The 15163-nt window shown below is 43.1% G+C and overlaps 1 protein-coding gene across 1 annotated transcript in view; it reads left to right on the top strand.

The window, feature by feature from the left end:
- The window catches only part of LMO3 (LIM domain only 3), a 187626-nt gene that overhangs the window by 709 nt on the left and 171754 nt on the right, over positions 1-15163 (top strand). The gene's annotated exons all lie outside the window — the stretch shown is intronic.

The following is a 15163-nucleotide window of genomic DNA, read 5'->3' as shown; positions in this document are numbered from 1 at the left end:
AAAAGCAATTGTCATTCTGGCACTGTAACACCTTGTTGCCAGTGGCGATGTAATTAAAGCTGTGAGGACTCATTTTCCATTCTTATCTCTTAAGCTCGTCTGAATCAGAAACTGTTTGTCTGTGGTAACTGAGAAAACGTACTACAAGACTACATGTTTATGTATGAATTTTTGGTAGGCTTTTTTGAAGGGATGGGAGGGGGGGACAGCTATGGGTGTCTTATTTCCAAGATCCATTCTTATACGGAGAGAGAGAAAGTGTGTGTGTCTCACACACACACACATTATATTTTGTGTAATTTTTATACAATATATAATATTCACACACATACACAGACACACACACACAGAGTTTAAATTTTACTCACCCCCTTTTCTCCTCTATTAAAATTCCGAATGGCTAAGAGGATTTTCTCAATTTAGTCATACTTTTAATCTTCACTGAAATGAGTGATGACTTCTTATAATAAAAAGTTGACAGGCTTACATTGCGCACCGGTGGATTAGTTTCCCTTGGTGATGAGGTTTTCTTTTGTGCGCCGTGTGTCTGTTTGATGGAGGTTTAACAGAAAGCATTTTGGCAGAAATTGGATGCAGCAGGGATCATCTGGAGATGGCTGCTGTTCGATATTAACTGCACACAGTAACTTTTTTTCCTTCTTTTTTTTTCCCCCCCTTCAGCCAGGTGACAGAAGAAGCCAAAATAATTTTTCCCCCCTTCTGAAAATAAAAAAGGGGCTTTGGGGCTATAAAAGAAAATGCGAGTGCTTGTTCTGTCAACCTCCTTAAGTATAATATTTTCATTTGCTTTTCACCATTTTTTAACAAAGGCATGATGGTAAGGTCTTCTCTGTGAGACGTTATCAGACCTACAAATCTCTTCAATGTGTACTTTTAAAAAAACAGTAGCCTTTGATCATGGGTAGGAGTGTGTGGGGGGGGGAAGCATGTAAACAAGATATTGTTAGAGGGTAAGACTATTTTCCTCATAAGGCATGGGCCTAGTACTTTCTTGAAAACAAAGCAAAAGTCTTATGCTAGTTTTTCAATTTTCCATTGTACGTTGTGTGAATAATTTCTACCTCATATTTTCAGTAACAGCACTTGATACCTCTGATAAAGGCATGGGAGAAATCTCATAATTGCATCTTGTCTATAGAGGAGTCACTTCATTGGGATACTCCATGCATGCTCTCATACACCTCTGATATCCAAGATACTAGCTAAGCGTAATTAATTCTGTAGTAATTGTCTTGCTAAACTGAGACTACAACTCAATATCACTAAGTGCGCTAGAAGCAAGATGAGCCCAATTTTCAGATGTCCATAGTGCCCAAAACACCAACGGAAGTCAATGAAAGCTCTTCTAAAGACTCCAATCTTCTGAAGACTAAGCTCTAGCCGTCCACAGGCTTCTGATCATAACATTTCTGCATATCTTCTTGCTTATCAGTCCACCAGTAACTATTTTCCATGATAAGATAAATTCTGCTCTGTTAAACCAGTGTAAATCTGATATAGCTTCCATTTACATCAGTGGAGTTGTGCTATATTTATACCCATTAAAAAAGAGTAGAATTTGATTCATACTATACAAGAATTCCTAATTTAGAAAAGGTACTACACTTAAGTGTGCCATGAGTTTCACAGAAATTGAATCTAAATCCACAAGTAGTCATAGTGAAACCAACAGTTATACTAAGAACAAGAGTTATTGTTGGATGTATTTTAAAATACTGCATACTGCTCATATTCTTCTAACTCTAACCTCTATCAATGTTTACAAATTACTGATTTTTAACTCGGTTTCTTATAATATTCAGTGAGGATTTGGAGGTAAATACCAAATAATTATCATTAGAATGAGCTTCAGTTGAGTACTTTGCACATTTCAAAATTCTAGTTATTTGACACTTTAAAATTTTCATTTAGTCCTCAAATAATTAAACAAAACACAATAGCCCCTTTCTTTCTTCATTAAACTTTTGAGAACAGGAGCAGTATATTTATAATAGAGAGAGGAAGAGCTTAATTTGCACTTACCTCTAGTTCAGACAGCAGGCAGTACCAATTGTGCCTTCCTTGTCAAGTTTCAAGAACTTGCAATCCTTAATTTAAACACTTGAGAGATCTATGGAGCCTGTCAGTCTAGTTAATGAAGCCTCCCTATTTCCTTTTTTTTTTTTAAACAAAATCTGACTTTCTTTAAAGACCACTTAAGGCATATCTTCTGATTATACAAACAGGTTCTGTCCTACAGGGCTGAACAATCCAATAATACCTCTTTACATTCCTCCCCTACCTGAAGTGTGCGCACACACTTTTTACCTATATAAAGCATAGCTTAACGGTAAGGACCGTCTAACTAGCTAAGTTGGACTCAGAAATACAACAGACCTCTACCATTTTCAGATAAAAGGTGTTTAATATTGCTTTGCTCTTATGCAGCACCTTTGATCTGAGGACCTCAAAGTGAACATAACTATGATGCTATATCAGACAAACAAATACTGCTCCATGCTCTTGTGAGAGAGAGACAAATTATACCTATTTTTCAGATGGTTAAAATAAGGTAAAGCAGGAAAAATAAGGAAGTGCTTGCCCAAGGTCACGGTGTCAGTGAGTAGCAGAGTGACTAGTAGTAAGTCAATAAGAGCTGCTGGATGCTCAGTGCTTTTAAAAATCAGGCCAATTAATTAAGTGCTTTGGTTTCTAAATCCAAATTTTATCTTTAGGCACCCAGGTTTGAAAATCATGGCCCCCCACCTTTCCTGATTTGATAGAATTTAGTTGTTTTAAGTTGTGAAGGACTTTGAAAAATTAGGACAAGTTTGAGTTTGATGTGGTAGAGAATGGGGAGCTGGTGGAAGGACTCAAAGACAGGATGATATGGTCAGAATTTGGACCAGGAAGACAATTTTTAACAAAAGCATTTTGAGGGGTAGGGAGCTGAATAGGGGTTCAGGAAGGCCAGGGAGGAGCAGGTTGCGGTAGCCAAGGTGGGAGGTGATGAGGGCCTGAATAAAGGAGTTTTTGTGATGTGATCACAAGGCTGGATTTGGAAGTGTTATGTAGGACATGGCAAGATTTGGATGTTATCTGAATGTGTGGGTCTAGGGAGAGGGGGTAGCATCAAAGATATCCCTAAACTAGACCTACTTGAGAAGCAGGATGGTGGTGTTGTCAACAGTGCCTAAAAAGAAGGGAATATAGAGGTATGACAAAGTTCAGTTTTGATCGTCTGAAGCTTAATCTGATGGCAACTCACCCAAGAGGAGACATCTCAGTAACCAGCAGAGATGCAGGATTAAACAGATTAGGAATGGGGAGGTGGATTTGTGAATCATTGGCATAAAGATGGTATTGTCTTTCAGCTCTTTTTTTTGTTTGTTTTTGTTGTTGTTGTTTTGTTTTTTTTAAGGAGCAGAAAGTTGCCAGCTTCTGATAAAAAGCTGTCCGAAAACTCTGATCACATTGCCTTTGTTTAAAGGAATAGCACATAGTAGTTCAGAAGAAATGTGTGGTGTTTTAGGATGTATTACTATAATCTCTAACACATTATAATTTAAACTGCTTTTGCTTTATGGATTTGGGGATTCTCCAGAAAAAAGTGGCATTAATATGAACCTGTGGATTTATACTGGATTACTTGACATGTCCTCAAAGTTTTGCATGGTGTTAGGAAACCTCATTGAAGGTATGTCTATACTAACCGCTGAATCGGCAGGCAGCAATCGATCCAGCGGGGGTCGATTTATCGCATCTAGTCTAGACGCAATAAATCAACCCCAAGCACTCTCCCATCGACTCCTGTACTCCTCCACCACGAGAGGCACAGGAAAAGTCAACAGGGAAGCAGCAGCAGTTGACTCACCACAGTGAAGACACCGTGGTGAGTAGATCTAAGTATGTTGACTTCAGCTATGTTATTCACGTAGCTGAAGTTGTGTAATTTAGCTCAATCTCTCTCCCCCCGCACCCCCCATGTAAACCAGGCCAAGTGTATGCTACACATGAGTCTCTAAGAAGTGCGTACTTGATATCTGCACAAGTAGTGCAGCTGGGGGCAGCAGAGGGAGCAGCCGCTTCCCCAAGCACTCACTCGGTGCTTCCCAGCATGTCTGGGTCTTCGGCAGCACTCACTTCGGGCTCTGCTGCGTGCATCTTGCAACGGCAGCATCTGCGGCCGGTGTTTCTCCTGCTCCCCCCGCCCTCGCTTTGTGGCAGCCGAGTGACGCTCCTCCCTGTGCCCACTGGGGGACGCCTTGCTTGGCTGAGGACTAATCCAGCGTGGGTTTCCTACAGGCAGCTCCGGGTCGGCGGCAATTCGGCGGCTGGTGCTTCAGTCACTCCAGGTCTTCGACGGCAATTCGGCGGTGGGTAATTCGGCGTGGCGGGTTCTTCAGTCTTCGGCAGCAAGACTTGGGTTTTTCTTTCTTTCTTTTTTTTTTTTCTTTGCTGCTTCGCATCATGTGGCATCTTTATATATATATTCACTCCCTGTACTCTTAGAACCTGGCTACGCCATTGATCTGAACCATGAAGGTGCTCTAGGCATAGCATGCAATTTGCTTTAATTCTAATGGGTCTATCTTTAAAGATTATGGCTCCAGATAAGACCCTATTGTAGTCCTTTGCCAGCTCAGAAAACCCAGTTTTAGTGATATAGACATTTTATTTCTGTGTTGAATTAGGTAAATCCAGACTCCTTTTTCTGAAGAGTTAAATAGAGATTATCTTAGCTATAGATATACATGTGCACACATAATATGTGTGTGTCTGTGTGCGTGTGATTTTTTTTTATATATATAGGTATTGGATTATATATATAAAATAATCCAATACCTGGTGATCATACTAGTTGCAGTTACCTTAAACTGGTGATTCTTCTCACTTCTCACTTCATCAGAAGGTTAATATATTTCTGGCTATGGACTGTTCCATGAGCAGGTTATTCGCGTTCATTTATTCTTTAACTTTCCCTTAGCACTGTCTTAGTTCTTTGATTTAGCAAATGTGACCCTTCTACTTGACCTCTGACTAAACTTTAACCCTCCTTTTGATTTCTTAAATTCTGGAAGCTCAGACAAGGAATCACAAAATAAACAAAGATCCTCAAGAAGCCCTTGCAGTTCTTAGGTCCTGTGAGAGTTCATTCCGCAGCCTTGAGCTGATGTGTGAGACAGCTCTGTCTCCTACAACAATGGGCTTTACCCTTGCCATGGACAGCTTCATCATGCTTTAGGAATGAAGTTATCTACTACAGTCCAAATCCCAGAGATTCAGGCCATCTTTTAGTGATCCCATACCAAACCACTGAACACCTTGAAGATAAGGACAGAGACTTTGGATTTGACTCTTTCTCTGGGAGGCCATTGTAGATTGCAGAGGACAGGTCTGATGTGCTCAAAGTAGCTATGTTGCTAAGCTGATTAGGGCTGACATAGTTCTCTGATGGGGACTGACTACCCAACATTTAGAAAAATCATACAGTGATTTAAACAGTGAAATTTATGCCATACCTAGGAAGAAATCTGATCTTTTCTGTAGTGGATGCTAAATAAATAAATGAAAATGAACCTCAAATATATACATATCAAACATATGGAGACTCCAGTATAATTCCACCAACTATAGTCACGTCAGGCATGGACATGGTCCATTGGGTCAAATTTTCTGTTTTACAATCAGTGCACTCCCACTGAAGTCGATGATGATAAATGGGTATAAGTCAATACAAAATTTGCCCTACTGTACTTAACGTGTATCAAAGCAGTGTGGTTTTGCACCGTTAGTTTACAGTTTAATTACATAATTACATGCATTCCTACTAGTATAATTCTCTTTTAAATATAAATAATGGATATTCCTCATAAGCAGTTGATTCTCTGGAAAGAGAGAAATCAGAGAGAATGTGTTTGAGCCACCTTGCACAATTCCGCTTGCCCCTGCACTCAGAGTCACTGGATCAAAGTCAGTTAAAAACATGCTTGCAATGTGTCATTGCCTGCTGCCTCCATTGTCACTTTGGTCACTAGCACCAATGAGTCTATTAGATAGAAAAGACAGAGAGGAAAAGAAATGAAGTAATGTAGCTTGTTAAACTTCTGCCTTTCAAGTGTTTTGGAGTATCTTTATTTCTCTGTTACTGCGACAGAGAGGATCCTTTTATGAGCTATTGCTCACCCTTTCCTCCAACCAGCCACCAGCAAAAGAGCTCAATGCAAAACAGAATTTTCATATATTGGCAATATTCCATCCAACTATCCTTATCCCTTCTGAGGTCTAAGTCTCCGTCAAATCATAGACAAGACGTGCTAAATTCCTTAAGTGTCTTCATTTATTAGCACAGCAGAGAGCAGATGCTTGGTTCCTCTGGTAAAACAAAGGCAAGAAATTTGTCATCTTATGTATGTAAAGCATACCTATCACACTACAGAGAAATATAGCAGCAAATTAGGCCCAGTACTCCATACTGGTGTAGGGTGACCAGATGTCCCGTTTTTAAAGGGACAGTCCCGTATTTAAGCCCTCTTGCAGGTGTCCTCTCTCTTTCTTAAAAAATGGTAAATTGTCCCATATCTTCTGTCTTTCCTCTCCCCGCACCCCCCCCCTCCCCCGCCACCTGCATCAGTACTGTTGGGTCCTGTTGCTGGCCAGATCCCTGCTTGCCAGCCACCTGCCCACCAGTGGTGAGTGGGAGCAGGGGCGGCTCCAGGCCCCAGCACGCGAAGCGCATGCTTGGGGCGGCAAGCCGCGGGGGGCGCCCTGTGGGCGCTGCGAGGGCAGCAGGCAGGCTGCCTTTGGCGGCTTGCCTGCGGGGGGTCCGCTGGTCCCACAGCTTCGGAGGACCTCCCGCAGGACCAGCGGACCCTCCGCAGGCAAACCGCCGCAGGCAGCCTGCCTGCCGTGCTTGGGGCAGCAAAATTCCTAGAGCCGCCTCTGAGTGAGAGGATCCATCCAGTGACCAATGATGGGGGTGGTTGTGCAAGGCTGGTAGGGGAGCAAAGCTGCAGCATTCGGGGCCAGCCCTCCTTGCATGTCGGCTTTCAGCCAGCAGGACCTCTCCCCCTGTCCTGTTTCCAGCCAGCGCTGGCTGCACACTGTGGTGGCCAGTGAGTGTGGGCAGGCTTACATATCACCTCTGCTGCCCACCCATCGGCCCTTTACATGCTTCCCCCCTCTTGCTGTCCTCTCCCAGCTTTGCCCCTTCACTTCCCCCCACAGCCCCACCGATTTCCCCCCCCCATATCTCCACCCAGCCCTGCTGCATCCCACTCCCAGTACCTGTGCAGAGAATCAGCCGCTGGACGGAGCGCTCAGCTCACCAGCAGCTTGTCCGGCAGGCTCCCTCCTTCCCCTACTGCCACTGCCTGGGCCAGAACCCCAAGAAAGCCCCAGATCCTCCAGCCTGGGGTGCCGGCCAGGAAAAGCAAAGCCCTGCATATGCCAAAGCCATGCACAGCTCTGGCACAGGGAAGCCTCTCGGCCCCTCAGCTAAGCTCTGGAGTGGTGGGGGCGGGTAAAATGATTTCCAGCCTGTGCACATCTCCACCCTGCAGGCTCCATAGCATCACCTGGGCAGGGGCTCAGAACCCTCTTCATCCATCTCCCTCCTCTCCCACCCTGGGTCCTGGCCCCAGGAAGTGCAGGGCTGCTCCGTCCCCTAGGCACCTCTGCTGCTGAGCCACCTCTCTGGCCAGGTTTGCTGAAGCCCCTTCAGTCAGGTTCCCTGGGCCCCGGTGCACAATGCATCCTTAGGGCTTAACCCCTTCCTGCTCACGCTGTAGCTGGGGCATAGGCACTGACTCTGTGGGTGCTCTGGGGCTGGAGCAGCCACAAGGGAAAAAATGGTGGGTGCTGAGCAGAACCTCCCCCTCTCCCCAGCACCTCCTGCCCACCGGTGGGCCCCACTGATCAGCACCTCCTCCTGCCTTGCAATGCTTACTGCCTGCTGTGGATCAGCTGCTGTTTCACAGTGTCAGGAGGTGTTGGAGGTGGGAGGGCACAGCATGGTTGAGGGGGAGGGGGGAGGGTGGGAAGTAGCAGGGCAGGGGTGGGGCCTTGGGAGAAGAGGTGGAGTGGGGATGGGGCCTGGGCGGAGCCAGGTGGGGAAGCACCCCTTGGCCGATTACAAACTTCGTGCCTATGGCCAGGGGACAGCAGGCAGCTGGGTTATGTCGGTGGCCAGGGTATGTCAGTGGCCAGCAGCAGCCTGGAGGTGTTAGCTGCCTTTTGACACTGTGCGGGCAGGAAGGGACAAGCTGTTTCCAGCCACATGGAAGTGGCGGGGGAAGAGATGAACTCTGCAAAGACATGGACCAAGTCATCCGTTCCCCTCCCCCTCCTCCCCTGTGGCTGGAAGCAGCTCCTGTCCCGCCTCTCTTGGACAGTGCCAAAAGGCTGCTTCTGGCCATGTTCTGGTGTAAACCCTGGCAGAAATCTTGGAGGGAGGAGGGGCCATGTGACACTGCATTCCCCCCCCCCCCCGCACATGTTGCCTTGGAAAGACGTGGTGCCAGATACCATGAGAGCCGGGTCCATCCTGGGGGCCCAACCACACATGGAGGGCAGAGAGCACCGGGCAGGGAGGGATGTGTCTATTGGTCACCCTCCCCCCACCCCACCCCTATGTGAGAGAGGTGTGAGGGAATGTGTGCATGTCACCTCTCCCCCTGTGAATCCTAAAGCGTTAAAGATAAGAAGGTAAATAAAAACAATCAACTATGTAATATTTCTTTTTAACATCAGGTTGACTGAGCCCCTGTTAATTTGAATGTTTGTACTGCATAGTTCTGATTGCCGTTGAACTTGCTTGAATACAAGTAATTTTACCAGGTGTCCCATATTTTGCATAGGGAAATATGGTTACCCTACAGTGGTATTACTCTTTTTCCCTTCACTACATTGATCGATGTTCTGTGTGCATGGATCATGCCCAAACCATGAGAGAGGGAGATACTCACTTCTTGGGCAGTGTCCATCCTTTCTGCAGGCCTCTCTGAGGCCTCTTCATTGATCTGTGCTGAGAGAGGTGGGCAGGGATTGGACAGTTGGAAAGGGGGAGAACATATGTCATCTTTAAACCACTTCTGCACTGCTCAGTGGAAAAAAGGTAATCCAGCCTGGAGCTTTTCTCGAGCCAACATAAATTCTGCCCCTTATAATTATAGCCAAGAAGAAGACACAAAAAGGAGTGTGAAAAAACTATATTTCTTTACTGAGGAATTTAATTCCAGTGTGCTTTATCTGTAGCACACAGTACACTGTTCCGTAAAGAAGTTCTCTGCAACGTTGCTTATTTGATGGTTTTGCTTAAATCTCCCCACCGTCGCACTACTGGTACAGAAGCATAGAAGGAGCACTGGTGTTTTTACCAATGGGTCATTTATAGACTTGCACTAACAGGTTTAAATGACATGGTATTAAAACACCACCCATGCCCTTTGTATGCTAATACAACAGTTAGACAGTGATGAAAAATATCAGTGTCACCAAAGGGTAAAATTTTCAAAAGCACTCAAGTCCCATTTCAAAAGGGATATAAGCATTTAGGAGCTTGGGGGTATGGCTACACTTACGGTTTGCAGCGCTGGTAGTTTGCAGCGCTGGTCATCCAGCTGTGTAGGAGCAGCGCTGGTGTGTGGCCACACTCACAGCTACCAGCGCTGGTGTGTCATTTGCAGCGCTGAGTGCTGCATTATGGGCAGCTATCCCAGCATTCAAGTGCACCAACGTGCTTTTCAAAAGAGGGGGGTGGAGGGTGGTGTACTGTGACAGGGAGCGGGGAAGATAGAGAGAGTGGATTTTTGGAGCCAACACTGAGTGTTAGCTTCCTGGATTGGAAAAATCACAAAATGTTCATGAGCCCTTAGTCTTAACTCTAATTGCAAACAGCCTGCCTGTTTGCTGTGATCAGTGTTTGTTTTTTTAGATTAGCAGTTCAAACGGCTCCGTTCTGTTTCATTCACTCTCCCTCCCTGCCTGCCTCTCATTTGATTGTTTACAGCCAGGTACAGAACGGAGCTCCGATCGGAGCTCGTTCACAACAAAACAAAGAAAGGCTGCATAACAAAACAAAGAGAGTAATTTATAAAAGCATTCTGGGATACACCTTATTCCCTGGAGGCCAATCACAGCGCTGGTGTGTGCCACACTTGATGACCAGCGCTGCAGCACCAGCGCTGGAATCCTTATTCCAGGTGTACGGCCAGCGCTGCAGCCAGGGAGTTGCAGCGCTGGAAGTGCCCTGCAGGTGTGGCCACTTACTAATTGCAGCGCTGGTGGAGGCTTTCCAGCGCTGCAAATCGCCAGTGTAGCCATACCCAAAGTGTCATTGAAAAGCTAGATGAATTGGGCATCCAAGTCTCCCCTGAAAATGGGACTTGAGTGTTTTTGAAAATTTTACCCAAAGCCTAGCATACTTCACTGCAATGGATGCATGTTCAAACCTAGTTTTGCAGGGAAATGCTGGCCTTATTTGACAGTTCATGTCAAACATTACTGTTTCTGGTGTTCAGACAGCCTAATAGTGCATAAAGGTATTCTGAAAGAGTCAGATCTTTATTACACTAGTGTCAGATGTGTTACTCTGGATTTACATCAATATAACAGAGATCAGACTCCTGCCTCACTGCAGAGTATTTTTTCCCCTACGGTTGTTTATAATATAACTATAACCTGCCTCATTCATGCAGCCACCTGCCATTTTTGCTCTATAGCTGCCAGAAGGTTTAAAGGCATGCTTTTAAATATCGTGAAAGTTTCCTGTTGTTAAGAAAATGTAGTCTTAGCACTTTTAAGTAAACAGTAACATACACACATCACAAATCATGCTTTTTGATAGAATCTAGTCTAGCTGCTTGAGGGACACCACTGATTGTTGGGGGGGAGGGGAGGGAATGGCTCAATTTTTAGCTGAAAGGCCTAACCAGGATTAGTTGCAAAAACTGAGCTGGACTTATACAGCTTTGTACCAAAATAATTAAGGCCAAATAGTCTGAGAGGTACCAGTTTATGAAACATTGTTTCTATTTGGTTTTTATCCTCTTTAGTAACAACCGTTGCATAGCCCTGAAAATGGGGGTACAGGAACTAACAAGATTATTTATTTTTTAAAATATATGGAAATCAATTCCTTGGAAAAATTGCATTTTTCATGTCCCCTCTAAATCCTGAAAGGCAAGTGCAAAATGGTACTGCAAAGTGGTCACCATATAAAAAGTCAGCATTTAACAGGAATTTACCAAACCATAATTATCGAGAGACTACAGCAATATCTTATATGGGGAAACAGCATTATCTTTGCTACCATTATCTGATAGCTGGTATATTATGATTTAAGTCATGACTGTATGTTTAAACTCTGTCATGGAAAACAAGTGCATTCAAGAGACAGCAAATTAAACTGCAGGTGATCCAGCTGGAGAAGGTTTGTTGTAAATCAGGAAGCTAACATGCAGATTAGACTCTCTCTGTGACCTCCTGCTTGTGTATCTACCATACATATCCTCTGTCAGGAACCACAAGCATCTGAACATCAGTAAAAGACTAGCTGCATATATAACATAGAACCTAACATGACAAATAATAGATTTATAGCCTATGCATTTTGGAACAGTTCCTAGAAACATACAAAGAACAATTGTGATAATCTCTTGAAGACAAGCATCTACTATAGTCTTATCTGGTAATGGGTGAATATTCATAGCAAATGGTTTCTGAGACAAATTTTGCTCTCCCTTCCCTCCCCACCCCCGGTTCTGTGAATTCATCATGAACAGACTTTGATTTTTTTTCTCCATTATTTGTAATTGTTCAAACGCTTCAAACATATTTCAGCCTATGAGTTGTTAGACTAGATCTTCAGCTATGTTACTTATAGTATGTGATACTAAATCACATGGTATAGTTATTGCTTCCTGATTAGATGACAGCCTTTATAAACTAGGGGTGATTATTTCAGGCATGAATAGCAGATACCCGTATTTGTGCATGAATACTTTTATTACCATGCAAACACTGCTATTTCAAAAGAACAGCCATTTCCCCACACATCCATACAGCAAAACATGAATTTATGTGAACGTTTTCAGAAGAGTGAAAATAAAAAGATGGCTGAACATCCACTGGGAATTCTAACAAATATTTGCAAATACAACTTGTTCATGCAAACAAATGTTGCAGTATTGGCTTGGTCATACTTGAATGATAATAGTTACAACTGACAAAAGGACTGGAGGGAGGAAGCATGACCTTGTGATTAAGGCATGAAACAAAGTTAGGAGATCTGGGTTGTATTCTTTTCTCTAACAGACTTGCTGTGTGATCTTGGGAAGTCACCTAATTGCACTGTGCCTCACTTCTCCCTGGCCCCATCTATAAAATAGGGATGATGATAATACCACCACACAGACTTATTAATATTAAGTGCTTTCAGAATTGCAGGGAAAAGTGCTGTGTACAAAGAGACCGTTACTGTTAGGCATGGGGGATGGGAGAGGGTTTTTTTTTTTGTTTTTTTTTAAGTCTATGCACATGGAAAAATTTCCTTTTCTGAAGGAGAATGGAAGTGGAAGTGAAGGATGATAGATCTGCACCATCGTTGCAAAGAGCCAAAGCCTATTCTTATTTACAGCAGTGCTAATCAGAAGAGAGAGAGACCTGTCTTGTGGTTAAGGCACTGCATTGGGATTTGGGAGATCTCTGTTGAAGATGTATAGTCACATTGCCTAATGCACTCCTTGAAGACACTCATACCACGGTGGAGAGTGAAGTATAAGAACCGATTCTAGAATAGAATTCCTGGCTCTGCCACAAACTTCTTCTGACAGTTTTGACAAGTCACTTAATCTGTCTGCCTCAGTTCCCACCTGTAAAGTGGGCATATACCATTTCCTTTCTCCTGGCTCTGTCTCTCTCTCTTGTTAGGCCCAGATCCACCAAACCCTTATACAGATGCTTAACTTTACACATGTGATTAGTCTAATTGGCTTCAGTGCAGCTACTTGTGTGTAAATTTGCACATGTGTATGTTTGCAGGGGTGGGACTGGCTGTTACTACTACTCAGCATCTAGCACAATGGCACCCCAATCTCAGTCAAGCCACTACTCTAATATTACTGCTGCTGAAATTAGTATTAGGAATAATTCAATTTACTTAACTGGAGTTACTCTCAATTGGCATCAGAATGACTGAACAGAATTTGGCGTATGGTAAGATTTTCAAGCTTTCATAATTACATGAATATAGAAAGACTGAGATACAGGTCAGATGGTGGGAGTGGAATATTTATCTTTATCTAGAAAATGTTGGCTTTGCAAGTTCTCCCCACCCCACCCCCAATTTTCAAAAGAAAAAGGGAAGAGTTCTAACTATATAAAAGGTTTTCGTCAAGAACAGCCATAGGCCAAGCAACACAGATGAGCAACTCCAATGTGAAAACACTTCTAAAGTTCTAAATGAGTTGTCCCCGTGGTAATAAAGAACCTCTGTTTTATAGCATGACAGTATGTAAGACAGCATTGTCAGCTGTAGTTTATTTAAAGCACAAGGCCTGTAACAGGAAAATAATGACTTTAATAAAATTTACTATTGACTTTGTAAGCTAAAATCTTTGTCATCAGGAATACCAAAAAAAAAAAAAAAAACCCACGACCTGCCTGAAAGCACTTAAATATATTTCAAGGCAAGTTGTGACTTTTTTTTTAAATATACATGCTACCTCAAAAATACTGTAGTGGGGTGAAAATTAGTATTTTTAATAAAAGTTGGAATTGCTTACATAAGGGAAAAACTGGTAATGACCTATGACACTGCCTATTGAAAGCAACATTTGAGGAAACTGAAAAAGCAGTTAATGCAATTCCTTGAAAAGCTGTATAAAGCTATGTCACAAATGAATGATTTATAAATTACAGAATGTCCTTCTCATCTAGAGGATATCTTTTAATCATGCACTGTAGTTTTCTCTGAGTGAACTCCAAAGAGCCTGCTGTGGAGAGAGACAGAAATCTGTAGCATGTTAACAAGGTTAGGGGCATTTCTAAGAATTGGAGGAAGTGAAAAAAACGTATGGCATGATTTTACTTTCCAACCAATTTGATTAAATTCACTATAGATTGCTAGTAGTGTGCACGAGAGGTCATGCCCGTTATATGAAAAGCTGCAGAATTTTCATTCCTTTAATGTTTTTTACATAGTTAAAATAAACTGTGGTAAAAAGTTTCCCAACAGTGTATGACAGCTCAATTTAGAGGTGAAACCTTTTAATAAAACCTCATGAAATGAATGCTTTAGTTTATGCACTCTGTTTGTGTTTCCCACTGGAGTGCTCAGCATTATGAAGCAGTGGTTTCTTTCCTTACTACTGCAGAATAACATCATGAAGGTGAGACCAGAGCTTTATATTAGAAAATATCTAGCTCAGCCAAGGTAAAAATGTTGATGACGGAATCTCAATTTAGAGCTAAAATGCTTTCCTCGTAACTTAAAAAAAATGCTATTGTGCATTAATTTACATTGCAGATAATTAATTAAAAATGAAGAAAAATATTCCTCAGGGGTTTTTAGACAAAACTCTGGGTCCAGAAACAGTATTAAGAGGGGAACGAATTAAAAATTTTTCATAGAATCATAGAATTCAAGATCAGAAGGGACCATTATGATCATCTAGTCTGACCTCCTGCAAGATGCAGGCCACATAAGCCGATCCCCCCACTCCTTTAGCAAGCGACCCCTGCCCCATGCTTCGGAGGAAGGCGAAAAACCTCCAGGGCCACAGCCAATCTACCCTGGAGGAAAATTCCTTCCCGACCCCAAATATGGCAGTCAGCTGAACCCCGAGCATGCGGGCAAGACTCTCCAGCCATACCCTCTGGAAAAAGATTAAGAATATCATATCATTGACCCATTGTACTATTTACCAGTATGGCACTTAATTAACCTATTGACTAAGCCCGGTATCCTATCATACCATCTCCTCCATAAACTTATCTAGCTTAATCTTAAAGTCATGGAGGTCCTTCGCCCCCACTGTTTCCCTCGGTAGGCTGTTCCAGTATTGCACTCCCCTGATAGTTAGAAACCTTCGTCTAATTTCAAGCCTAAATTTCCTGACTGACAATTTATATCCGTTTGTCCTCGTGTCCACATTAGCACTGA

Source organism: Mauremys mutica, chromosome 1, assembly GCF_020497125.1.
Source record: "Mauremys mutica isolate MM-2020 ecotype Southern chromosome 1, ASM2049712v1, whole genome shotgun sequence".
NCBI classification, from domain to species: domain Eukaryota; kingdom Metazoa; phylum Chordata; order Testudines; family Geoemydidae; genus Mauremys; species Mauremys mutica.
The sequence above is the reverse complement of the archived record's forward strand: the minus strand, read 5'-3'. Positions and strand labels throughout refer to the sequence as shown.